The sequence below is a fragment of the Stegostoma tigrinum genome, chromosome 6, assembly GCF_030684315.1.
Source record: "Stegostoma tigrinum isolate sSteTig4 chromosome 6, sSteTig4.hap1, whole genome shotgun sequence".
Taxonomy (NCBI): domain Eukaryota; kingdom Metazoa; phylum Chordata; class Chondrichthyes; order Orectolobiformes; family Stegostomatidae; genus Stegostoma; species Stegostoma tigrinum.
In genome coordinates, this window is record NC_081359.1 from 1,506,645 (window position 1) to 1,532,146 (window position 25,502).

The 25,502-nt window shown below is 40.1% G+C and overlaps 1 protein-coding gene across 19 annotated transcripts in view; it reads right to left on the reverse strand.

Annotated features, from left to right (window-relative positions):
- LOC125453431 (phospholipid scramblase 1-like) overlaps positions 1 to 25,502 on the reverse strand; it is a 146,504-nt gene that overhangs the window by 95,755 nt on the left and 25,247 nt on the right. For 3 of the 19 annotated variants that reach the window (XM_059646397.1, XM_048533031.2, XM_048533021.2), the window contains exons 1-2: positions 16,628 to 16,848; positions 13,064 to 13,101 (exon numbers count right to left, since the gene is read on the reverse strand). The gene's annotated coding sequence lies outside the window, so the exon portion shown is untranslated. Of the gene's footprint in view, positions 1 to 2,266; positions 2,403 to 13,063; positions 13,102 to 16,598; positions 16,849 to 17,007; positions 17,219 to 25,502 lie in introns of those variants that run through there. The other 16 variants (XM_059646395.1, XM_048533030.2, XM_048533022.2 and 13 more) reach the window with 13 other exon arrangements.

Consider the following 25,502-nt stretch of genomic DNA (forward strand, 5'->3'; position numbering starts at 1 on the left):
GGTAGTCAAATGGTATAGGGGCAGAAGGGAAAATAGTGGCCACATTAAGATCTGCCATGAACTTATCTGTTGTAGAATTAGGGCTGAATGCCCTACTCCTGCTCCTAACTCATATGTTCATAATTACATGCATATCTCAGAAACTTTGCCCTATTGTGGGAGGGATGTGGGTGCTTTTGGGGGGGGGGGGGGGGGGGGGTTCAGAGGGGATTTACCGGGATACTGCCTGGACTGGAGGGCTTATCTTATGAAGAGAGGTTGACTGAGCTCAGTCTCTTTTCATTGGAGGGGGTGGCTGGCATGAGGGGTCATGGTTTTGAGCTGGTTGGAGGAGAGTGCGGAGGGGATGTCAGAGGCGGGTTCTTTACGCGGAGAGTTGAGAGAGCGTGGAGGCAGGGTCATTGGGGTCATTTGGGAGGCTGCTGGACATGCATGTGGTCGCGGGGATTTGGGGGTGCGTGCATGGGGGTCGGTGGTCAGCACGGCGTCGTGGGCTGGGGGGCCTGTTCTGTGCTGTTCTATTACACATGCTGCATGCCACTTCCTCCTGCTGGCTCCCTCTAGGAGCATGATTGGGGCTGCACACAGTCAGGTTACTGTTACCCGCCCACTGATTACTCCCAGCCCAGTCAGGGAAAGGCAAATTGATGGCAAATTCTAATATTATTTTTTACATTTGTTTTTATATTCACTCATAGGACATGGGCATCGCTGACTGGGCCAGCGATTGTTGCCTGTATCTAATCACCCATGACAAAGTGGTGGCGAGCTGCCTTCTTGAACTGCTGTAATCCATGTGCTGTAGCTTGACCCACAATGACCCATTCACAAAAAAAAGGGGAACTCCAGGATTTTGACCCTGTGCCACAGAAGGAACGATGACATATTTCCAAGTCAGGATGGTGAGTTGCTTTGAGGGACACTTGCAAGTGTTGGTGTTCCCATGCTCTCTTGTCCTTCTGGATGGAAGTGGTCATGGGTTTGGAAGGTGCTGTCCAAAGATCTTTGGTGAATTTCTGCAGCAAATCTTGTAGTCAGTGCACACCGCTGCTACTGAGCATTGGAGGTGGACGAAGTGGATGCCTGTCAGTTGGGTGCCGGTCAAGAAAGCTGCTTTGTCCTGGATGGTATCAGGCTTGAGTGTTGTTAGGAGTGCACTCATTCAGACAAGAGTGGAGTGCTCCATCACAATCCTCACTTGTGCATTTGTAGATGGTGAACAGACTTTGGGGAGTTACTTGCTGCAGCATTCCTTGGCTCTCACATGCTCTTATAACCACAAGATGTGGAAAATCCACTTGAGTTTTCTAGCCAATGGTAACCCCCAAGATGTTGATAGTGGGGTTTTAGTGATGGTAACACCATTGAATGTCAAGGGGCAGTAGTTAAATTGTCTCATGTAATTGTGAAATAGTCATTGCTTGGCAGTTGTAGCATGACTGTTAGTTTATTTTCTTAGCCTAGTAAAGCTTCACAAATTGTAAGTATTCACCACTGGGAGATAAATGCCAATTCTGCTAGACTCCCATCAATCCAGACGAGTTTATAGCTGTATCTGAAAACATTAAAAATGTAAATGTTCAGGGATTGTGTGCAAAGGCTAGATTCAATGACCAAGATCTTCTTGTCAATGGCAAAGGTGTGGCTTATGTGTTTAAAGCATGTAACAACCTTTTCTGTCTGCTAATTGCCCTCCCAACTCTGGCATGGAGCCAGCAATACAGTCAGTCACAGGAGTTACTAGCAATGTGCAATTCCATTGAATCCATACCTCCACTGGTGTCTTGAACATGTCACGGGGATGGGCAGGGAGGGTGGGCATTGCAGGCGTGGCAGTGAGGATGAGCAGTGCCCAGGGGTCTTGGGGTGCTGAGTACATGTGAACAGTGCCGAGGGTAGGAGTTAGGCAGTGGGAAGAGGTCAGGTGTTGGAAGCCATCCAGAAGTATGGGTAAAAAGGCAGCTAGGGTACTAGATTCGTGAAAATATTCTACTAACAGTACAAACTAGTTCAAAACAAAAAGAAATTGATTTACTGATGGACAGGATTGGCTATCAATTAAGTTAGCAAGTGCCACCAATGAAAGAGCTTTGAGCTTTTAAAATAACAAACTTGAGTCAATAACTTAAAATGTTTAAATGATTGTTAAACTGCATTTAGCTCTATGCAAATAATTACATGACAAACACAAAAGATACATGACAAAAGAAACATATTTATTACATGAAGATTAGTCACATAAATGTCAACAAAACGCCCCATTTACCTTTCCAGCTCTAGGTCCTAAAGCTCACGGTCTATCCCAGGATAAGAAATTTTACTGAGGCTTATAAGAATTCAACTCCTTTTCATAACGTGCAAAAGAGAAATGCATCACCAGTCCTGCAGGTTTCAATTCAGCCCTGTGGAAGTACTATATAATCAATGACAACCAGGAATAAAATGCAATAATTGCAAGTAATAAAACAAGAAAAAGAGATTTTTAAATGTTGTAAAACTTGAGATCCATGCATTGCTTTGCACTTTCCTCTGTTTTAGCAGTTTTTAGACCTGATAAATCATTGTCTGAATAATTTATGGGCTAACTTTTTAGTTTTTTTTGTGGTGGTCTTTTGAATTTATATATTCAATCACAGACAGCTCTTGACAATCCTTCAAGCAGAGATAAATGAAAAGATGGTTGAACAAGGGAAAACTAGATGCTAGATATGTAAAATTGACGGATGTTTGATTACTGGAGAAAAATATCAAAAATTTTCAAAATTTTCTGTGTAGGCCAGAGAATATAGGAATTGAGGCTCTTTACCTCCCAGACAGAAAAACCAGCAAAGACAACTGATGCTTGGAAATCAAAGTACTGATTGTATTGTCTATTTTGAAGTATTTGAGGCAACTTTTCCCAAGTTTTGTTTCTGAGCAAGAAGGCCTTCGATGACAAGTGCTGAAAAGTTGTTTCTATTGCAGTTGAAAATTTAAACTTTTATGAACCTGGCAAAAACTGCCACAAGGCTGGAGAAAAGGAAAAAGATGAACAAAACAGCCTGGCAATAATCCAAATGAGCGGACAGGATAAATACAGATACCACCTGTTGTTATATTGCATGGCTCCCAGAAAGCATTTAGATGACATCACAACTTGAGAGATTCCAGTTCTTGTCTCACCTTCAGGAATTACAGTGCAACAAAGTTAGTGCAATTTGTCAGTCAGCCAGCCATGTATTGTGTTACAGTCACGTAATGTAGTCAATGCTTCAGTGTACATGGAACCCTGGCACACACATAATCTAAAGTTTGAGATCTTATAGGCATTGAAAATAGTTAGGGTGGTCACGATGAGAGATGTCGGTGTGATACATGTTTCACAAATTTTTTTTTTTTAAAAAGTGTTTGAAGTCTAAACTAATGGCATCTCACATTGTTGGCTCATTTCATTTTACGTGGTTTTAAAATAAATTAGGCCAGTCTTTCCAGAACCATGATTTAACACAGTATATGTCAAAATGCAGGTGACTGCAGTACTTCCTGACATGTTAATGCAGGTTTGTTTATATTGTGAAGGTGTACAGAGAAAAAACATTAACCATCAGCTATGACAGAAACAAGGATACACCTCAGCGGAGACCGGCGATTAGACACACCATTGTTCGGCCACTCATGTTCTGATTTCCCAGTCTGAATGATCAACATCTTTTCTCCCCTAGCACCCTACACTTCAACCCCACCCCCTGCCAAATATAGCATAAGCGCTGCCACTGGATATCTAAGATCTGTTTGTAATTTAGTTCAAAAGCTTTTGGGTTGGAACCTAACGCAAGTATGGTCGCTCCTAGAAAAGGAGATTGTTAAAAGAAATTCTAGGTAATGAAACAAGTTCTCTCAGTGAAAGACTGCAGTTTAAAAATTTTCTAGACCAGGAGTGCTTGATTATAACTCTACAGTCAATGACAGTCCAAGCTCTCAACTGTGTGTCTAGACCAGGAAAATAAAAAAAAAATTAAAAAGTTCACAGGACAAGATTTGAGAAAAAGCAGTTAAATTTATATGTTGGACAAGAAAAGAAACTAAGTTATAAAAAAAAAGTGATGCAAGAGATGAGATTGTGTTTTGTGAATTTTCAAACTGTATCATATTTACATAGCTTGGCTTCGTTTATTTTGTTCGTCCAAGAAGCTTTTGTTTTATTGCTAAATCAACTCTGCAGCACTGCGTACTTATATTTCTGTGAAAAACAACCACATTAAAATTAAAATCCAAAATCAAAATAAAGAAATTATGATCTATCAAGCAAGTTTCTATTCTGTGGTAATACTAGCTGGAGTCATAAGGCTGTTTATAAACTTCAAGACATTGGTCACAACAAGAATCAATTTTGATAGTACAAGTTACAAGGGCTAACATGTGGGTAAGTACTCAGACAATATCACACTAACAGATAGTGGGAACTGCAGATGCTGGAAAATCCAAGATAACAAAGTGTGAAGCTGGATGAACACAGCAGGCCCAGCAGCATCCCAGGAGCACAGGCTCTCTGATGAGGGTTCTAGGCCCGAAACATCAGCTTTTGTGCTCCCGGGATGCTGCTTGGCCTGCTGTGTTCATCCAGCTTCACACTTTGTTATCTCTAATATCACACTAACAACTGACCCAAGGCAGCCAGTTGCTGCTCTGGTATATATATGGAAAGTGACCAGTGATATTCAAGAATAACTATTGATTAAACCACATACTTATTTGGCATAAATGTGCGGCTAGAGTAAGACTAGAATTTGGATACTGTAGTGCAGGCAATAGTAGGGGGTCTACAAAAGTTCATACAACACTTTGACCTTGCATATCAGAGCTAGACTCAGTCAAGTGATCACAGAGCATTTAAGGTGTCAGACTAAATTGAATTTTAATTTGTATTGCCTAAATATAAATAATAGCAACTATTCAATTGTCCAAATACTGAAAAAAAAAATGATGTGGAGATGCTGGTGTTGGACTGGGGTGGGCAAAGTCAGAAGTTACACGATACCAGGTTATAGTTTAAAATCACAAGCTTTCAGAGTGTGCTGCTCCTTCTTCAGGCGCAGTGAGACAGCAGAGCACACAAAGCTTGTAGGCAGAGAGATCAAAAGATCATACAACTTGCATGAGTGGAGTGTCAGATGATAAGTCTCTGCAGGTGACCAGGAGTGTTAGACAGGGAATAGCCGAATAACCAGTGAAGGGATGACCTAATTGAATTAAGTGAAACAGAGAGACAGCTACAATCAAAAAGTTAAAAATAAAAGGTGGTGCTGGGGACAAACCAAATGACTGGAATAACACAACAGGTCTAAAAATTGCATGCCATGGATCTAACCAAAGTAATAAAGTAACTCAAAACTATACAAACTAATTAAGGTAGCAAGATCATGACAATTTATCAAGGTGAAGTTCTCAAAAAACAGGACAGTAAGGAAGATTGCACAGATGCAGTACAGTGTGGTGGGTTCACATATAGCATGACATGAAAACAAGATCACAATTGAGCCACCTTCATGGGTATGAAACTTGGCTATCAGTCTCTGTTCAATGATTCAGTGTTGTCGTGCATTTCAAAGTCTGCCTTGGATAACGCTTACCTCAAAGCTCAGTGGCTGAATGCCCTTGACCACTAAAGCATTCCCCAACTGGGAGGGAACATCCCTGTCTGGTGATTGTTGTGTGGTGTCCATTCATCCGTTGTCGCAGCGTCTGCAAGGTCTCACCAATATACCGTGTCTCACAGCATCCTTTACTGCAATGTCTGAGGTAGACAACATTGGCATAGTCACAGGAGTACCTGCCATGTACGTGGTGGGTGGTGTTCCCACGTGTGATGGTAAATCGGTTTCAATGATCTGACATGCCTTCAGAAGTTGCCATGACAGGGTTGCATGGTGTTGTGGTCGACGTTGTCCCGAAGGCTGGGTAGTTTGCTGCAAACAATGGTCTGTTTGAGGCAGTTGTTTGAAGGCACTAAATGGTGGTGTAAGGAAGATCTTGGCAAGGTTCTCATCATCTGTGTGGTTTCTCCGCTCCAGAAATTCTGGAAAACAAAGGATACTCTATTGGTCATATGCTGTATCCACCCTCTGAGGAGGCGCAGGGCTTGTCGGTAGGGGATGGCTTCTTTAATAAGTTATAGGGTGGAAGCGAGAGAAGACCAACATTGTGAGGTTATCCATGTGATTGTAGTAGAATGGAAGTGTCCATCCTTGATGGAGAAATGCAGGTCCAAAAAAGTGATACTGATTCTGAATAGTAGTCAATGACAAGTATGATGGCGAGATGAAAAACTTGTTGATATCACTACGTAGTTGTTTCAGTGATTCCTCACCAGGAGTCCAAAGAAAGAAAGTGTTGCCAATGTATTTGGTGTATAGCGTTAGTTGGAATTCCTGCACAGCAAAGACATCTTGCTCGAACTTGTGCATGAAAACATTGGTGTATTGGGCTACAAATTTGGTCCCCATGGCTGTTCTGTGCGTTTGGATGAAGAACTGATCCTCAAAAGGTGAAGACACTGCAGCTGAGGATGAAGCAGATGAGTTGTAGGATTGTGTCTGGAAATTGGCAGTTATTGGTATTGACTACAGAGCCTGTTGCAGTGATGCTATCATTGTAGAGGATGATGGTGCTGAAACATCCATTGTGACAAGGAACACTCCGGGATGGGTGCTATATTTCTGTAACAAATCTGTAATGTCACGACAGAAATGGGGGGTTCCTTGTACAGTGGTTTTCAAGCTGCCCTCGACATAGCCAGAGAGTTCTCCCACACTGTCCCATTGCCTGATACAATGGGACTTCCAGGAATGTTGGTTTTGTTTGCCTTCAGAAGGCAGCAGAATTTTCCTACATGAGAAGTACATGACAATGTGCATCTTGCCTTCAAACAACCGCCATACCTCAAACAGGCCATTGTTCACAGCAAACTACCCAGGCTTCAGGCCAACATCAACCACAACACCACACAACCCTGATGTGGCTATCTCTGCAAGACATGTCAGATCATCGACATGGATTCTCCGTCACACATGGGAACACCACCCACCACACACACAGCAGATACTCAGTGTTGGCTCTCACATACACTGCAGGCAAGGATGTCCGGAGGCATGGTATATTGGTGAGACCATGCAGACTTCGAGATGCACAGCAGAATCGCCAAGCGGAGACTAACAGCCAAGTTCTGTACCTGTGAAGATGGCCTCAATCATGATCTTGGGATTCATGTCACATTATGTGTGGCCCCTCCACACAGTTCTGTATCTGTAAAATCTTCCTTCCAGTCCTGTTGTGAGCATCACCTTGATAAATTGTTATGAACTCTCTACCTTAGTTTGTACAGATTTGAATTATTTATTACTTTGGTTAGACCCTCGGCATGTGACTCATATCTATCGTGTTATTCCAGTCATTTCGTTTGTCTCTAGCACCACCTCAATTTTTTTTTGTAATTATCTCTGTTTCACTTAATTGGATTATAGGTCATCCAGCTGTTGACACTAGACTCACCTTGGTCATCTGCCGAATGTTATTATCTGACACTCCATTCATCAGTTTTATGATCTTTTGATCTCTCTGATTATAAACTCTGTCTGTGTCAAAAACAAAGTTGCCGGAAAAGCTCAGCAGGTCTGGCAACATCTGTGAAGGAGAAAACAGAGTTAACGTTTTGGGTCCAGTGACTCTTCCTCAGAACTCTCATGTTCTGCTCTCTCACTGCACCTGACAAAGGGGCTACACTCTGAAAGCTTGTGATTTCAAACAAACCTGTTGGACTATAACCTAGTGTGGTGTGACTTTTGACTTTGATGAAAAAAATTCTGTCAGGAAGTGCTTTGTTTCTGGTCTTGATGTGAATAGTAAGGGATAAACAAAGCAATAAGAGGCCTACAGTGTCACAACTAGACAAGGTTTTGAAACTGGATACGAGTGCAGTCACATTTATTCAACAAAAGCAGTGAAGCATAGAGGATGGGAATAATGAAGGATAGTTGAAAGCCATCTCATTTAAGTAATACAATGCAATGTAATCTCGGTAAATGTTCTCTTGATTCCTAGATCAGTCCAACAGATTGGTAGTAAGCAAACATAATACCTCTGTTCAAGAAGAGGGTGGGGGTGGGGAGACAGAAACCAGGAGAACGACGGTAAGCTAGCCAGACAGTCAATGGGATAATGTTGACATTTATTCTTAAACAGCTAACAAGTACTCCAAAAATCAAAGTCTGATCACACAGAGTCAGGATGATTTTAGTAAAAAAAAACAGGTTCTGAAGAAAAACTTGAAACGTTAGCCCTATTTCTCTTCCAAAAAGATGCTGCTGGACCTACTGAGTTTTCCAGCAATTTGTTATTGTTTCAGATTTTCCAGCAGCTACAGTTTTTTTTATATTTTATTTAATGAGAAACAAAACCAAAACACTTTTTAAAAAAAAAGGTAAAATCTTGAGAATACACGAAATAAGAACATTCAAAACATTAAGAGGAGGACGACATTCAGTCCTTCAAATCTGCCCCTTCATTCAATAAAATCATGGCTAATTTGCTCCAGGCAATCAACTCCTCTTTCATAGCAGATCATAACCCTCAACTTTTCAATATCTCAAAAGTCTATCTACCTCCTCTTCAAATACTTTCAATGATCTAGCTTCCATAATTCTTCCAGAGATAAAATTCAAGTCATTTATTACTATCTGGGGGATGAAATTACTCTGCAACTCAGTTTGAAGTGCATTTTTGAGTTTTTATTCTCTAACTGTATCCCCTAATTCCAGATTTCTTCACTGATGGGAACAATTTCTCAACATTTGCCCTTTCAAGCCCAGTCAACATCTCACCCATCATTTGTCTAAATCCCCATCAATAATGACGTAACCTTTTTTTGCCATTCTTGATAAATCAACACCTTCATTACAAGAACAAGCCAGTGAATCTCTTTTGAACTGCCTCCAATATCAGTGTATCCTTTCTTAAATACACAGTGACCAAAACTGTACACCATACTCCAGATGCAGCCTCACTACTTCGTACAGTTGTAACAAGACTTCCCTATTTTGAAACGGCAAACTCTTAGCAAAGGACAAAATTCAATTTGACTTAATTAGCACGCACGTGCAGCATGTAATGCTTTGTATTTTATGCACAAAAATATCTGTGCTGCACATTTTTGGACTTCTTTCTATTTACACAATATTATGCCTTTTGATTCTTCCTATCAAAGTGCACGAACTCATGTTTTCCTTTATTAAACTCAATCTGCCAAAAAAGTGTTTTTTCCTCCACTCACAATCTATCTATACCTTCTTGGAGATTCCTCGTGACCTTATCATAGATGCACTCCATCTATTCTTGTATCATCAGTAAATTTAGATACATTATCCTCAGCACCCTTCTCCAAGTCGTCAATACAGATTCTAAATAATTGAGACTCCAGGTGTAATACTTGTGGTGCTCATTTACATCTTTCCAACTTCAAAAAACCTCATTAATCCTGATTCTCTGTCTACGTGTTAATTAATCTTCAATCCATGCAAATATATATTACCTGCAATACAGTATGTACTTTGCTCAACGCAGAAACAAAGAAGAGTACAAACAGGAATAGGCTCTTTGGTCCACTAAGACTGGCCTTCTGAATTAAAAATCTTTTGCCTCTGTGCAGCTTGTACCCCTCTATTCCATGTCTATTCATATATTATTCAAGATACTTCTAGAACATTGCTATTGTATTGGTCTCCTCCATCCACCTCCAGCACTACAGTCCAGATGTACACCACCATCTAAAAATCATGCCGCTCATGTGTCCTTTAAACTTACTCCCTTTTACCTTAAACCTATATCCTCTAGTAATTGACATTTCTACCCTGCCAGCAATAGCCTCTGAATTTTGTAAATTGCCGTCTGGTCTCCCCTCATCCTTCGACACTCAAGAGAAAACCCTTTGTGGCAATTTATCAAATGCCTTCTGGAAGGCCAAATACACAATATCTAAAAGGAAACCTCTTCATCAACTCTGCTTGCTGCATCTTCAAAAAAATTCTAGCAAATTTACTTTAGCTGCTCCTTTCTTTTTATATATTCATCATATGGTTCTTGCCATTTTATTTTTGTAAATGCTTTTTTTAAAAAGGATTAGTTTTTTTTAAACCAATCTGCTGCTGCTTCCTTAAAAATATCCAGCCCTCTGGCCTGATACTAATTTTCCAAGCTTTTCATGCCTTAGCTTCTGATTTGTTACCATCATTGAACATTTTTGTCAATGAGAAGTGTTTCATTCTTCTCATCAGTGTCTTTTAAAAAATATACTGTTAGGAAATAATCTGATTAAATGTCTGCAGACGCTCATCTACTGACCTTCCCCTTAATCTATTTTTCGAAGCACGCTTTAGACAACTCTTCCATTGCCTTCACTTAAGTTGAGCAGATTGATCTGAGATCCAAATTGGCCCCCTCAAACTATATTTGAAATTCTAGTATGTTATGTTTGCTACCTCTAATCTTAACCTTATTAACTGTGCTAGATCTAAAATAGCCTGGTCCTGGGTAGGGTCAGCATTTACTGCTGTAAGAAACAATCCCTGTCTCCTTTTTTCTGATGAAGGGTCCAGGCCCAAAACATCAGCTTTTGTGCACCGAAAATGCTGCTTGGCCTGCTGCATTCATCCAGCCCCACATTTTGTTATCTTAGATTCTCCAGCATCTGCAGCTCCCATTATCCCCATCTCCAAATTTATCTTCCATGTTACCACTGTCCAGTCAATATGTAGATTAAAATGAGCCATAACAATTGTATCACCTTTCTTACTTGGTTCCATTATTTCCCAATTTATATCTTATCATACGCGGAGGCAGCCATTGCCTATAGACAACATTCACTTGTGCTATGATAATAAAATGTGATAACAAATTGGATGAAGGGTCTAGGCCCGAAACGTCAGCTTTTGTGCTCCTGAGATGCTGCTGGGCCTGCTGTGTTCATCCAGCCTCACATTTTATTATCTTGGATTCTCCAGCATCTGCAGTTTCCATTTTCACTTGTGCTATTCCTGATTTCCATCCAAACCAATCCCACATCATAACCTATACTACGATTCATCATTGCACCAATACCTTTCAAAGCAAAGCAGTTACTAAATGAGGCAAACTGTATCTAAATTTATTAATATATCAAACTGTTTTAAACTTACAATTAACCATTTACTTGACAAAATTTAATTGCTGAGGGAAGAATTGGATTTTTTCTGTTATTTCCTTTAATGCTGTGCCCTACGGTTTTCCCCCTTCACAGTTGAAAAAAAAATTAATATAAACAAGAATATGGAGAATAACGCAGAATAGCAAAGCGTCATTTTCACTGTGATTCTGCTCGTTGTTTCAAATTGAAAAACAAACTTTGTGAAGGAAATTCTTCATCTAAGAACATATTTGTACTTCACATTCCATTTCATACATCTGCCAAAAAAAACTTGTTCTCCTTGGTCTGACAGAAATCGAGTACGCATACTTGACCATACAAATTTCAACCTTGTTCAAACAGTTTATATTTCCCCAACTGGAATTTTATTTTTTAAAAACTTTATGGAGGATAGCCTGCTTAATAGCATTCATCCTTTTTCTAATCTTGGTCATCAAGCATGATTATTAGGGAGTAGATTGGAATTATGAATCAGATTACTGGTCTTTACCAGTCTGAGTAACATTTGTATAAAAATGTACCATATAATCAGTTTTTTTTGTTGTTAATTACAAGCATCCAGTAATTATGGTTTCCACTGTCTTCAGTAATGGTAACAAGCTGGGCACAGCAGGAGGAGACAAACTTTTTCATAACAGAAGTTGTGATGTGCTAAATTTAGGAACTACATTAAATCTGAATGACTTGATTTTTGTAATTATATTTAACGTGGTTTCAAAACCATACTATAAAGCAGTAACACAACCAAGGGATTGAGATAATAAACAGAAATCACGAGAGTTGCTTAGTAATATCACATCACCCACATTGGTGTTACTATCCTGAAACTGATTTTAGTTTATAAATAAAATATGCACATAAATTTTAGTACTTCATACAATTTTCTGCTGACAAAGACAAAGTTGTCTAAACCAGCAGGCAAGTAATGTGATTTAATAGATACAATACTGTTTGACATGACCAGCAAGGGTACTTATCAACACTCATTTCATATAAAAAAACAAAATTTTGATTTCATGTCTCTTTTTAGTCATGTTTAAGTTCTATATTACCAATTATATAGATTATTTCTGTTTTAGAATGAGGTTGCTGGCACAGGTAACAGTTTAGCTGTTTATTTGGAGTATGTGTTCCTAAGGCAGGTAGCCATTCAGGATGACTGGCAAGATATAACTGTGCATTTACAGTTGCAGTGGGAGAGAGATCCCCTGAGGTTTGTCCAGAGGGAGGAGGGTAACCATCCCTAGAAGAGGCTTCACAGTGAAGTTAAAATTGTATCAGAGATAACAGGAACTGCAGATGTTGGAGAATCCAAGATAACAAAGTGTAGAGCTGGATGAACACAGCAGGCCAAGCAGCATTAGAGGAGCACAAAAGCTGATGTTTCGGGCCTAGACCCTTCATCATCAGATTTCTGATGAAGGGTCTAGGCCTGAAACGTCAGCTTTTGTGCTCCTAAGATGCTGTTTGGCCTGCTGTGTTCATCCAGCTCTACACTTTGTCTCTCTATTGTGCATATACGGTATTGTATCCACGTGCAAAAATCCCTGTGACATTAACAGGAATCTCAACTGTGCCCCTATGCAGGGTTGACCCAGCACAGGTGAGAACATGAAATTGTTGCCACACTGAATTATGGATTTTAGACTTCCCAACAATGTGGATTTTAAAATTTCCTAGGAGCCCTTAAAACTGTGCAAAAAGGTTCAGAGCTCCAGTCACATGCACTGTATGCAAACACTGGTTTTCTGCACATGTGCACTCATTGTCCCACCTAGCAGTGGTGTTGTCCATGAATGCAGCCTTATTTAAACAGCGCCTTCTGCTCAACTGGAATCTCTGTACACTTACCAGAAAACCAACTTCCATTAATAAAGCAGGAGTTCACCCTGAAAAAGAAGAGAGGTTGTGAGGACAAAAGGTGCTGCAATATGCCAGAAATCACCATGATTAGCATGTGTTTCAATTCATGTTCAATTGGACTGCAGATGCCAGGTGAGAGCAAGATTCATTTTAGTTCTAATGATGTTCTGTTGGAAAGAAATATCAACAATTGCTGTCTGGATTCTTACATGAAGATATCAGTGATAGCACTGAAAGGATTCTGACATACTATAAATCACTTTCTTCATAAACACGTGCAGATAAAAAGACACTGGAATAACAAACTAGATTAGGTAAGGTTACTCAGAAAACAAAATTAGGGTTCGCATAAACACCAAAAGAACTGCGGATGCTGTAAGTCAGGAACAAAAACAAAGTTGCTGGAAAAGCTCAGCAAGTCTGGCAGTATCTGTTTTCTCCTTCACAGAGTTAATGTTTCAAGGGCACTGACACTTCCCCAGAAGGGCTCCCATAGTTCGGAAGATGTTTCATTAGTGGATTATCATTTTTGTACATTTATAATCTTTGCAAATATTGGCACAAACCTGAAATCTCTGATTCTGACTTATAAAGACATGTATCAGTGCATCAACAGAAAGCTATATTATCACTGACAGAACTTCTTAGCAGAAAAGTTACTCCTCCATGCACAGTATGTTCCCCGGTAAGAGCCATTTGACAAATACCACACCCTACTGACCAAAATTTGTACCCAGATCCTTTAATTGCAAAGTTTAAACCCTCAATCTGCTCTTCAGATCCTTATGTGTTTTCACAGAACTTATTTTTGCAAATTTCTTCAACCACTATACCCAAGTCATTCTTTTTAAGCATCTTTCCTCCTCTCTTTATTCCACAACTGGACAGAACGTCTTAAGCCACTTGGCTAGATTTTCTTCATTTTACTCCATAAATTCTTGACATTTATCTCCTTTCTTTTAACCCTTCTTAATTTCAATCTCTTCAACAAAGCCTTCTATCAGACTTCTTAATCTGGCTTCCTAGTTTAGAATCCATTTTCCTTTCACTTATGAGTTGCTTTTAAATTTGGAGACATAGAAAGAGTGTCCACCTGTATGCTGGGAGAAACTGAAGTAATTTCATTGGACTAGTAATCCAAAAGGCTCAAGCTAATGTTCTGGTCCACCTCAGTAAAGGTGATCATCAACGTCACTTTAAAAAATCCATCTATTTCACTGATGCCCTTTCATGAAGGATTCTGCCAGACCCTCAACAATGACTCTTAAAATTACCCTCTGAAATGACCTTGTAAACCACTCAGTGGTAAGGGCAATTAAGGATAGGCAACAAACATTGGCAGCATGTGGATATTCTTGGCAAGGCCAAAAAAAGTTTAAAACTGACACATTGATATAAATCAGCATTTCTTTAAAACCCTTAAGTTCTCACCGGCATACTAATTATGGATGAGGTGCAATATACTCTGATTAACCTCTGACAATAACTTTAGTCTTCTCAATCTTACTGCCACAAATCCTTTCTCCTTGCCTCTTATTCCATGCAAGTCCCAAGCATGACATATAGTCTAGGTCAATGTAACAATCTCAACTTCTTAGTCGGCCAAATTCACACCATAACCCAACAAAAAAAACCCATCAGCTTTCACCTCTACAATATAGCTTGACGCAGAGGAGGTCGGTAATTTGTTTCTGAAACTCTCATCCATGTTTTAATCAATTCTACATTCACCTATTCACATGTTCCCATTCCATTACTTTTGCAGCAATCTTACATTGTCTATGCCCTATAAATCAGGTCATTCTGCTGCAGCGGTTTCCTGACCCAAAACGTCAGCTTTCCTGCTCCGCTGATGCTGCCTGACCTGCTGCGTTTCTCTAACTCCACAGAGTAAAATTTGTTCTTACAAATCTTCACAGTCTTCTTCCTATTTTTGTAAACTCTTCTGGTTTTACATTCCACTTCCCAGAGTTCACCAGGCTTTGCCTCTTGTGCACCGCACCCTTCAGCCTATCATCACAGCTATGTGCTAGCTATTTTAGCCCCGTCCTAAAAATTCCCACCCAAAACCATATACTCTTTTCCCTTGCTTAAGATCTTTCTCAACTCCATCACTCTGATAAAAGCTCCCCTCCTGCTAGCTTTTTCTTTGACAGTGTATTCAGTTTTTACATAAGCTTATTCCTTTTGGAAGTGCCTTGGGAAGTTTATTTTTTCCCCTAGTAATAGCACCATAATAACATGATGTAGAAAATGTTCAAGACTTTCCAGCAGCTATACTTCTGTTTTTGTTTTCTTTACTCTCCATCTGAAAATTATTGTGAGACAAATTGCTACAAATGCAAGCCAAAGTGAGCAACATATCTCATGTAATGAGATTTATGGCTAGAGAAATAAAGTTAGCAAGGACAGAGAAGGAATTAGGATAGATTTGAGTCAAGTTAGTTACAAAAAGAAAAAGAGAGCAAGAAGGATTGGATTGAGAACTCAAAACAAGAGAGGTTGGGCATTTGTAAATTAGCTTTTCCCTTTCAAGGGAGGATTATTGCAGGAACATTAATCTCATTGTTTAAAAAGGTAATTTGTGCATCAGCTTTGACTTTTGCAGCAAACATAATACATATTAACAACGTAAATACAATGTCTTAACAATAGTACATTGTTTGGCATTCTCAGGGAGATTGACGAGCCCTTGCTTTTGCAAGGATCAGCACACAGCATCCTTGGGACAATTCGCAACTCAGAAGAGGTCTCGTCTTCATCACAAATTATTGCATTACTTATACACAACTGACAGCATCCACGTTAAATTTTGTCAGTGTGCTTTGGCCCCAAAACAAACATCTATTACGGGTAAGCTGAAAAATTGAAAATATCACAAGTACTCAAAGTATGCCAATTTGAAAACTGGCAACTGAGGTAGACAATCTTCTTTTATAGTTTGTATCAGTTGTTAGCTTCTTACAACTACTTGGGCTATTTAATTTCTAATTATTTTGAATCAACCTATTCAAAATGAGTCTCTTGGACAAGTGGGGCTTCAATCAGGACTATCTGCCATTGAGGTGGGTACGCTATCTCTATTTGCCCTGAGAACCTATTGGTGCTGATTACCATTAGTGCAATGCACAACCATCGAGCTCTTTAGAAAGTCCAGAGCAGTCAATCGCCAGTATGTTTTATGACTCTCAAACCGAATTTCAGACAATGGGAGCCAGCAGACGAAGGCAAACAGATGTCAGGAAACACAATCACCAATGAGAACCAATGCAGGAAGACAAACTGGCATCAAAAAACAGTACATTCACCATAAGAGCCAGAACTGAAGGAAAAACTGACATCAAAAAAAAAATCACTGACATGATAGCTAACAAGTGCACATTGTACAGAAGGGCAAACTCAATAAACATTATAATCGCCCGATGAACCACAGGATACTGCTGTAGATCCTAATTATTTCCTAACATCTGCTCCACAATGTAAATGAACGAAACTGTTGTTTTTAAGATTATACTTCTCTTACAAAGCTGAGAAAGTGCCTTTAAAGTTCACCTTGACTCTTCTTACTGCAACCCTTTACCTCTTTAGGGAAACGCCTCAATTAAGAGGGAAACCGTTACACACAGAGGAACGAACTGCAACTTCAGCTATGCAAAAGCATTTGATGTAGAATTAGTGGAATAACACGACACCAGTTTAGACCGAAGCCATGCGCTGAAAATGCAAGTGTCTACAAGGTGATAGTAGATTTTGCTGTAGCGAGAAGCTAAGGAGACCCGGCGGCAGCCATAAGCAGGAACATGAAACATCAGACTTCCGCATTGGCGCATTCCTCCCCTTCTGCTATACTCATAACATTACCAAGGTACGTGACAAAACATTTCAAATTTAATATTACATGGACTGCAAAAAAATATTAAAAAAACACTCACGCAGGAAAGACAACGCAGCGTGTTTTACCCTGGCAACACTCTACAAAGACTGACAAGCACCTACTGACACCACAGCTTCTCCCAGCCTGACGTCAGCAGTTCCTATCTTTGGTTTTTCCTGACAAGGAGGAGATTTAATTTGTTTACCGTTAATTATTGTTAAATCTGCGAACATGAACATATAATTTACATTTTTACTACTTTGTTGAGAACATGCACTATAATTTATGCCATAATGTCAGAAAATAAATTGCTGAATGAAATAAAAAGCACTGCAACGAAATAGAGTACAGTTTAATTGCGTGTGCAATTGAAACCACCCCACGTATGAAAATCGCCTCCTCTGAGTGCTGACAGTGAACTATTGGGCATTTTTCTTGTAGTGTGAAATCTGGGAGAAAGACTTCATCAAATATTAAAACAAAAAAATGAATGTACCAGAGGGAGATAAGATTCTGATCGCTTTCGGCTTGTGAAATAAGGATTGACAGAATTGTCATCCAATTAACCAACACCGAAGCTCAAAATAATAGCCAATCACAAAAGATACGCAACAAAAACAGAAATTGCTGGGGAAACTCAGCAGGTCTGGTAGCATCTGCGGAGAGAAAGCAAAGTTAACATTTCAAATGATGACTCCATCAGAACTCAAAACGTTAACTTGGCTTTCTCTCTGCACAGATGCAGCGAGAACTACTCAGCTACCCAGTGATAATGGGAACTGCAGATGCTGGAGGATCCAAGATAATAAAATGTGAGGCTGGATGAACACAGCAGGCCAAGCAGCATTGTCTAGGCCCGAAACGTCAGCTTTTGTGCTCCTGAGATGCTGCTTGGCCTGCTGTGTTCATCCAGCCTCACATTTTATTATCTTAGTTACCCAGTGATTTCTGTTTTTGTTTCAGAACTCCAGCATCTGCAGTTCTTTGTTTTATTTATCACAATAGATGCGCTTCAGACTGTAACAGGAAGAAGAAATGATTTGCCTTAAAGAGGGTTACAGAGAAAGAGGGCTCGCGTGGCCACCCGTCGGGCTGCCTAGATTGTGTGGATGCCACAACGGTAGAAATTCGAGCACGGCCATTCAGAGTGACACTAGTGGGAAACAGCACAGCAAAGGGCAGTGATTCTGAAGTGCTGGCGGGGATTGGTGGTTTTAGTATCACCACATAAGCATCGAACCAGAGAATGAATCCTTTCCTCACAAGGGGTGAAACAAGTGGGATACATCACCTTGGGCTCTCTCCACGTTGTAGTAGGCTGTTTTGTCCCATAATGAGACCAGAGGAGGGATTGAGTGAGATGAAGAAAAAAACTGGTGATGCTGATGAAGGGTCTAGGCCCGAAACGTCAGCTTTTGTGCTCCTGAGATGCTGCTTGGCCTGCTGTGTTCATCCAGCCTCACATTTTATTATCTTGGAATTCTCCAGCATCTGCAGTTCCCATTATCTCTGATGCTGATACAGGTGGGGGAAAGTGTCCCAAGTGAGTGAATGGGACACAGAGACCATGCAGAATCAGCAGGTCGTGGACAAAAGCAAAGTTGCTGGAAAAGCTCAGCAGGTCTGGCAGCATCTGTGGAGGAAAAAACGGAGTTCACGTTTTGGGTCCGGTTCTGAAGAAGTGTCACCGGACCCGAAACGTGAACTCCGTTTTTTCCTTCACAGATGCTGCCAGACCTCCTGAGCTTTTCCAGCAACTTTGTTCTTGTTCCCGATTTACAGCACCTGCAGTTCTTTCGGTTTTTACTTAGTAGGCCGGGGGTTTGGGAGGGTCATAGTGAGTGAGGAGAGATGGTGCGTGTGTAAAAACCTAATTTTTAAAAAATCTATATTTTTGATTGTGGACTGAAATGGGAAAAGGATTGATTTAAAACCGAGGATTTTAGAAGGATTTGCTGCATTTTTAAAAAACAAGTTACTAAATCTCATTTTAAGTCATGCTTACATTGCTACTGAAGAAACAAAGAAGGGTGCTTGTAGATAGGCTGGCACTCGGGGTATGCACAAATTGAGAACCAGCCAGAAACAGGCTGCTGATTGGTTATGCGTACCAAAACCATCAGCTTGTCAACAGTCTGGATAGCTCCTGGATAGGTGAACAGCTTGTGGGACTGAACAACACTGGCAGAAGGCTTTAGACTGCTGCAAGGGCAAATGGTGCATCTTTCTCTCTAGTCAAATTTTCCTGAAGAAAACCAGTTTATTTTCTGTCTCCAGCTGCTATAAGCTGTGGCCTTTGGCCTGTAACTAAAAAACATCATGCTTAATAATAATGATCACCTGTGCCTAATGTGAAGAAGTGAAAAGAACCTGGAGAAAATATACTTTGAAAAACATAAAATGTTGGTAAGCAAAGAGATCATTACAGTGAACCCTGTGGGCTGGGGCCATTGAATTACTTCCTGATGTTTTTTTCCTTTCTATTCATAACATCAATTTTTTGGCTGTCTGTGTGTTGTGTGGGGAGTGAGGTTTGAAGGTTAGAAGGGTTTAGAGTGTTAACTGGTAGAGATGTACATTGCTAAGTCTTAATTGTTTACCTATAGTTAGAATCTATTTATAAGTAACCGTTCTTGTTTAGTTCTTTTTCGGTACAGAAACCTGGTCCATGTTTTCTGTTAGCCTGGGTCTATTTGGCAGGTAAATTGGAGAATTTGTGTATTTTGATGACATTGATATAACTTTAATGACCAATGCAGGAATAGCAGGATTTGATTCCCAGAATGCCATTCCAGCGAAGCACAACACGTGTCCGTGAGAATGATGGACCATGAGCCTTGACAGGAGATGGGTGCAGTAGCAGAGATATGGTGAGTGTGAGGATGCAGAAAGAAGACTTTGGCATTTAAATGCATGGAATGGAGAAGCTTATTGACCTTGCAGCATTGCGCGCTCTCCTCTGTCCACTTGAACCACCCAGGTCCAATTTCCCTTTGTCCAACATGTTTGAACGAACTGACATGAACTATGCAGGATTCCGGACTGCCAGCACTTGACTTGGTGCACAAATATATTTTTAAATATGGGGCCAGCACCAGGAATCCTGAGCGGTCCCAGCCTTCACTAGCAAGTGGGATGACATGACAAGCAGGGTGCCATTGAAGCATGGTGTATGGGTAATGAAGCAAGTTTGGGAAAGGTGAAAATCTCAATGGCCTCACAGACAGAAACCCTAAACCCTCCATGAAACTGACCAAAATTGGCACTGAGCAGAATTTGGATAATATTCAGTCCAATATCTTTTAACATAATATCTGCATCTGAAATTCACTACAAAAAGACCCATGCATTTTTTCCTAATTTCCAAGAGGCTTATGGAAATCTATACATAAATTGACATGTTATAAAACTATGGTGCAGTGTATCAGGCACTTACGATAATGTGTTATAATGTTTCAAACAGAACAGTGGAATCAAAGAAGCTCATTCAGTCTGTTGTGCCTGTGCCAGTTTTCTGAAAGAGCTTGTTACGTAATCTTTGTTACGTAATCTCCCTGCTTTTCCCTGTACCCTATTAATTTTTCATTTTGTTTTTTGATTTACACAAAATCATAGAAATTATAGAAATTTATAGCACAGAAGAAAGTCACATGATCCATTGTGTTCTTGCTGGTTGATTCAGTTTCCCTCCAGCTTAATCTCATTTTTTAATCCATAGTCTTGTAGTTCAAAGTACTTCAGGTACATATACAAAACTTTTTTACTGTTACATGGATTCATGGCTGTATCATATTTTCAGGCAATGAGTTTCAGATCACCACCAGCCTTTAGTTTATCCTTCAAATCACCCCTAAATCTTCACCCTAATTCTATGCACCCTAATTATGGACCCCTCAGCCAAGGGGAATGAGGTCTTCTTATCCAATTATGCCAGATACATTTATACATTTGATAGGTCTCCCTCAGCCTCCTCTGTCTCAAGGAAAACAACTCTAGTGAATCAAATTTTATCTCATATCTGAATTCTCATAACCACACTAAACTCTTGTAAATCTCTGTACACTCTTGTGATATTGTATTTTCCTTATTCTGCAGTAACTAGATCGCAATACTCCAGTTGTGGCCTAGTTAGTACTGTATTTTAAATAGTTCCAGCACATCCTCCAACTGCTGCATTCTATGCCTTGGCTAATAAAGGCATGCATCATCTCTACCTTCTTGATCATCTTGTCGAACAGTCCACCACATTCTTAGCTCAGTGTGCATTCCAAGCTTCTGATCTTTCTTTATATTTCTCAATAGTCCAGTGATATATCAGTGCAGTCTTAATATTAGAGATGTTTAACGAATTATTCAATAAAACTAAATTTCTACACCTGAGACTGAATTTAAAGACTGCTATTAATATGGACTGTGGGAGTCACCTGATCTTCTCCTTGTGGATCCTCACTGGAATCACATCTGAAGAGACAAAGAGAAGACTTTTTCAGACCTATATTTCAAAAAAAATTCAACCAGTATTCCATAAGTGCAAACAAGATTCATTGAGTCAGTGAATTTAACTGAATCACAGAGATGTTAATGATAAGGACCTTGTGCTGTGAAAAGCCTGGGCCTCATTGGATAATGATAAACAATGACATGTGAGTGTGAAATGGAATTACAACTTATGTGAAACATGATGCACAGTTTGTCCAGGTCACAGGATCCAGTGGCCCTTTGTACTCATATGCCAAGAATACAGAAAAGGCAGGGCAAATTGCTGAAAAGCAGCTCATTTTTGGGAAGGAATTCAATTCTGAGAATCATCCAGAATCAGTAGTTGTCAACTTTATTCACTTTTCAGTAGAAAATGCCTCATCTGCAGAAGTAAAAAAGCAAAAGTTTTAGTCTCTTTTATTCTGCTTGTAAGATTTTTGATTCAGAGTGGCAATTTCTTCAGACGGACTGTCGACTATGTACAAGTAATTTTAAAATTGTTTATTTAAGTTTATTAAGAAGCAACAGCTTAGAAAGTATACATTAGTTATCCAGAAATGAATGCAAGGATAGGACAAGGACAGCTGGGAGGAGTTCATTGATACCAGTGGGTAAACTGACAGTTCAGTACAAGTATATTGATCACAATAGCTTGTGATGGCACCATTCTGCTCTTAGCTGAAGTGTTAGGGAACTATTCCCTCAGACCTCCTTCATCTATCCTGATCCATTCCATCTTAAGGAGTCATTGCCAGCTGACAAAGAGTGCCCACTGTCTCTGAGCTCTTGTTAATACACTATATTACCAGTAGTTTACTGTTAGTTTGGTATTTCTCTAGTATTTGTGGTAGTTTAACTTGTCAATCACTCTTTTGAAATCTAGAACAGGATAGGTAGCCAAGATATCAAAACAATCATCTCTCTCATTGCTCACCTCCTACAATGGGGTCAATTTACCTTATCCCAGTAAATTTTGAGGCTCTTTTTAAACAGTTACATATTTAACATGGAATACAGCACCAACTTGGAATGTCAACTTGGAAGCCTGACCCAAGTGACCCCAAAGCTTCTATGGGCTGTTTTAGAATTGTTTACACATTTGCTGAGAAAGAAAATCAATATGGTATTGGTTAATTTTGGCTCAATTGTATCCAACTTTTGTGGTCACTGTATTTTACACGCAAGTGACTACGATCACAGATTGTTTCAACCTATACTGTGAAACTTCCTGATTAATACAATTGCCCCTTGAAAAGTCTCATGTCACTCATAATTCGAGTCACATGCTCAAACAAATTTAAAACACTTACTCCATCCACTCCCAGTGTGATCGCATTCATTTTCCATTTCTAGCGTGCATTTTAGTTTGCACGAGTGTAGAAGGTAATGCAGATTATGCTTGACATAGTGAGTCACAGGCTCAGCAGGATAATCAAGCTCCCTAAAATCCATCTCCACCCCACTCAACCCATGAGTAAGAGTTATATCAGACACAAAACATCAACGCTATTTCTCCCTCTGCAGATCCTGCCAGGCGAGCTGAGTTTCTCCACTACTTTTTTTTATTCTATGAATGCACTAATTGGGTTCGATAGATATTCCTGTCTCCCTGAAACCATAGAAACAGCTCCACTGTCTGCTGTGAAATGGGAGTGAGGAGTTTCATATCCAAAAGGCTTTGCCAGTCTTGCCCTCTTAGTGCAGTCACTAGTGAGCTTAAGGAGGTGTGTGTGTGTGTGAAGTAAATGGCTACAGAAATGTTTTATGAGCATGCATAGCAATGCCAGATTGTGAGCCTTCCCCAGCAAGTGAGTACAAAGTCACAGTGCCTGGGAAGGTTTAGTAAATTGAGATTTTGAAGGTACTGTGAGCCCTTCAGTGCACATTGCACATGTGATGCTAAGATAACAAAGTGTGGAGCTGGATGAACACAGCAGGCCAAGCAGCATCTCAGGAGCACAAAAGCTGACGTTTCGGGCCTAGACCCTTCATTTCTAGGCCCGAAACGTCAGCTTTTGTGCTCCTGAGATGCTGCTTGGCCTGCTGTGTTCATCCAGCTCCACACTTTGTTATCTTGGATTCTCCAGCATCTGCAGCCCCATTATCTCTGATACACATGTGATGCTGAAGCTTCCAGTATGTGAGATACCTGTTCAGTGGTACACTTAGACTGATTATTAGCTCATATTCAGAGGGGTAAGAGAGATAGAATGGTGCCACTTGCTTTTCAAGAGCACAGGAGATCATTCAATTCATTTCCTGCACTGGGTTCAGGTTTGCTCATGAGGTCCAATGTATTTGACTTCTGCCATAACCATAGCTTCCTGGTGTGTCCCCTGGAAAGTGACCTCCCTTCTTTCCCAGGGTGCATCCAAAGAACAATGAAGGATGCATCACTGAATTATGGAATGAGCTTTAGCTTACTTTGACACTTCTCCAGGTAGTTGGTGGGGGTGACCAACATAAGCTCCACTGATACTCCTGTATTGCAGTAAATTAAGTGGTATTCAGTTGGCCTTTAAATATGGTACTAGAAGACCAACGTACTTGGAGGACGAACTGAAAGTGTGCAGGCCCAATTCAAACAGACATTGCTGTGATTGTTATTTTACAGATCCAACTTGTAAATTATTCACAGAAAAGCTAAGACAAAGGCCTGCAACCTCCTGTGAGATGCCCTTGTATTGCAGATGCAGATTGGGGGAACATTCATTGAGCAGTGAGGTGAATAAAAAGCAGCAAGAGAATGCAGCCATTCCTAATGAAGCAAATCTGATAGAGGTGGTTAAGAAAATGAGCAGCTGGAATGCAGTCAGGAGGAACTGGGTGAAGATGGGAAAAAAATCCCATGATTTTCTACAGTCTGGCATTGTGCGTAATGTCAGAATCTCAGGATAGGTCTCTGGGTACTCAGCTTCTCAGAAGTATTCTGGTCAAGGAGCCTAAGGGCGCTTGATGCTCCTGAATTGGGAAGGGTGGGTGCCCAAGGCTTAGTGAGGTTTATATCCCTATCTCTGCTGAGGACCTTTTAGCATTACAACATGCAGCTTCATATCTGAAAAGAACAAGTAAAAATGAGGAACTGAAAAAGTTAGTATTCATAAAAAGTGAGAAATTCTTCACCTAGAGCATCATGAATCTTTGGAATTCTCAACCACTATGGGCTGTAGAAGCTCAGGCATTGAATATGTTCACATCAAAGATCAATTGACTGCTAAATACTAATTACACTACGGCATGCAGGGTAAAACAAAGTGATGTGTATGTAATGTGGTTTACAAAGATTTTTGATGGGTAAATGAAGGTTGTGCTTGTGAATTGAGAAAAATGTGAGGTCTGTCACGCACTAATAAGGATTTGGTGCTGTTTGAAGTTATGTACTCTGAGCTTGACCACTTGTGTGAGGTCTTTACATTGGTTACAAAAGCTGTCTGTTCCCATGGTCTTCACAGTCTGTGTCTTGACAGTTCCTTTACCCATGGATAAATTGGGTGAATCTTATGTTTTTTTGATAGGCGCCAGGTTTTTTTTGCTAAGTGTTTTGGAGGGTTTTTCTCTAGTGAGATCACTAGCATCTTCTATCAAATTCACCTCATAAATTACCTACTGCACACTGTGGGCACTGCCATTACCCAGTTCTAGCCCATCCCATCACTCGTCATTCCCAAAGCAACTCACCACTCACAGGATACTCTCTAAAAACTGGCATCCCTGGTTACTGTGCTATCTTTAAAAAGCTATTGTGCACACAAACAATCTAGCATTGCCCCTCACTGGCAATGTAATGGTACAGCAACCACAAAGACATACCACTCACAGTCCATAGTCAGCATGGCTAACTCTCCCTTGCATACACAAGCTCACTTTCTCAACAAGTTCATTGTTTAACCACCAACCACACAGTTTACCTGTCCTAGCTACATTCCATCTCTTCACCATCTCTAGGTCCCAGCTGGTATGTCCACAATGCTCACTGTAATTGCCCAGTAAGGAAATATCACATACAAGTAAGCTAGCGGACAAAACTAAAGATGAGCTTTCATAGCCAACAAAAAAAGTAAAAGAAAACAAAAA